We start from the raw sequence: 2,500 nt of genomic DNA, 5'->3' as shown, positions 1-2,500 counted from the left end.
CGGTCCGGTCTCGTGCTGACTTGAGCGAGTGTCCTCCGCGTTCGAGAGAATGTGCCTGTCCGCGGGGGCAGCCGCGCTTGCGAGCGTTCCGCCGCGCCCCCTTCCCCAGCCCGCCGAGGTTGGGGCGTGCGGGGTCGGCTTGCGCCCGTAGCGTCGGCCTGTCCTCCGCGGCTTGCACCCGACTCAGTCCGCTGCGGCCTCGCCTCGACTCTCGAGCCTTCCGACAGACGGTGACACCAGAGAACTCTGCCTCTGGCTGTTGCGGGGCGTGACGGCGCGTGTCGGGCTCCGGCCCGTCACCCACGCCGGCACTCAACGCCTGCGAGCGCCCTGTTTCCTCCGAGAAAGGTTTTTCGCTTGATTGTCGCTCGAGTGCGTGTGCCTCCGGGGCTCACGCCGTGGTACGCGCCAGGCTGGGGCTCCACCGTCACGTCGGCGGGGGAGCGTTTAGCGCGTCCCAGGATCGGACAACCTCTCCGGGGGCCCGAGCCGAAACCCGACACGGTATAAAAGTCGTAACAAGGTTTCTGTTGGTGAACACGTTGTGAAGGATCTTTGTCGGCCGGGGGCCCGCCACCTCTCCGGGGAGGGCGGCCCGTCACTCCTTGAACGCGAAGGCTGGCGCCGGTTGGGCCAGGCAGGAGAGCCTCACGGGGGCCGGCCCCGGGGCCAGGTATCGGACAACCTCTCCGGGGGCCCGAACCGAAACCCGTAACACAGAATAAAAATCGTAACAAGGTTTCTGTTGGTGAACACGTTGTGAAGGATCTTTGTCGGCCGGGGGCCCGCCACCTCTCCGGGGAGGGCGGCCCGTCACTCCTTGAACTCGAAGGCTGCGCCGGTTGGGCCAGGCAGGAGAGCCTCACGGGGGTTGGCCCCGGGGCCGTGGCCCGTACTGACGCTGGCGCCTCCCACGCGGGTGGGAGGTCACACCGACAATTTCGCCGTACCCGTCGAACGGGCCTGGTCACCCGTACGCACGTTCCGCCGAAGCCGGGCGACGTCGATCTCGGTCCCACTCGGTTGGGCCGGCGCGCGGGCGCCGCCACCGACGAGCACGCACACGCTCGGTTGCACGCCGGCAAGTCCATGCGGGTGCCGCACACGCTACGCCTGCGCCGTTGGAAGGGCTTCGCCGTTGGCTTCGTAGGGTGTCTTTGCAGTCCGTCCGAGAGGTGGGGGCACGCACGGCAACACGGCCGGCCTGCCTGCGTGGGACGATGCGGTCCTTTCGTTCAGCGGTTCGGCGGTTTGGCCGGCGCGAGCAGACGCTCGGAGGGAGACGGTGGCGTCAGCCACGCACTCACTCCGCTTCTGCAGTCCGGTCCACTCCGCCCGTTCTAGCTGCTCGTTTGGTCCCTCGCCCGCCAGCAGACCGTTCCGCCGACGGTGCTCCTCCTCCGCAGCGACTTCTGCCTAGCCGCTCTGCCGGGTGCGATGTCACCGGCGTCCGCACCGATCCTCGGCACGGCGCGTGTGCGCACCTGTGGGCCGCCGCCCCGTGCTCCACGTCCGTCTGTGTGTGCCCGCTGTGGGGACCGTCTTCCTCTCGCCTTGGCGACGGCTTGCGGGCTGCGACGTGACCTTGCCACCGCCTTGCAGCATTACATCCGCAGTTGAAACGAAGAGAGCTGCTGCGGGCTTGGGTGCTTGTCCTGGCGGCTTGTCGACGGGACCACGGTGAACGGCCACTGTGTGACTCCGCAGGGAGACGTTCTGGTGCAGTCAGGGGCCTTTTTGTCTCCCGCCGCGGTGAAGCTTTGGTCGCATTCTAGTCACTCTCTTCAAAGCCCGGTGAGGGGTACCTGTTCATGCTCACCATTCCTCCGGCACCCGTGTGCGGAGGGTGGGTGCGAGGTTTAAAGATTCGTTGTCCGCCTGTCGGTCCGGTCTGGTCTCGTGCTGACTTGAGCGAGCGTCCACCGCGTTCGAGAGAATGTGCCTGTCCGCGGGGGCAGCCGCGCTTGCGAGCGTTCCGCCGCGCCCCCTTCCCCAGCCCGCCGAGGTTGGGGCGTGCGGGGTCGGCTTGCGCCCGTAGCGTCGGCCTGTCCTCCGCGGCTTGCACCCGACTCAGTCCGCTGCGGCCTCGCCTCGACTCTCGAGCCTACCGCCAGACGGTGACACCAGAGAACTCTGCCTCTGGCTGTTGCGGGGCGTGACGGCGCGTGGCGGGCCCCGGCCCCTCACCCACGCCGGCACTCAACGCCTGCGAGCGCCCTGATTCCTCCTTTTTTTCGCTTGATTGTCGCTCGAGTGCGTGCGCCTCCGGGCTCACGCCGTGGTACGCGCCAGGCTGGGGCTCCACCGTCACGTCGGCGGGGGAGCGTTTTGCGCGTCCCAGGATCGGGCAACCGATCCGAAACCCGATACAACTTTTAGCGGTGGATCACTCGGCTCGTGCGTCGATGAAGAACGCAGCTAGCTGCGAGAATTAATGTGAATTGCAGGACACATTGATCATCGACACTTTGAACGCACTTTGCGGCCCCGGGTTCCTCCC

General features: G+C 67.3%; 1 non-coding gene across 1 annotated transcript in view; it reads left to right on the top strand.

The window, feature by feature from the left end:
- The first annotated feature begins 2,370 nt into the window (after positions 1-2,370).
- The window catches only part of LOC144490189 (5.8S ribosomal RNA), a 154-nt gene continuing 24 nt past the window's right edge, over positions 2,371-2,500 (top strand). The window contains exon 1 of the ribosomal RNA XR_013497172.1: positions 2,371-2,500. This exon is cut by the window's right edge and continues 24 nt beyond it. This is a non-coding gene — a ribosomal RNA (5.8S ribosomal RNA).

This window comes from Mustelus asterias, unplaced genomic scaffold, assembly GCF_964213995.1.
Source record: "Mustelus asterias unplaced genomic scaffold, sMusAst1.hap1.1 HAP1_SCAFFOLD_2995, whole genome shotgun sequence".
NCBI classification, from domain to species: Eukaryota; Metazoa; Chordata; class Chondrichthyes; order Carcharhiniformes; family Triakidae; genus Mustelus; species Mustelus asterias.
Note: the sequence above shows the minus strand (reverse complement) of the source record. Positions and strands in the feature narration are given on the sequence as shown.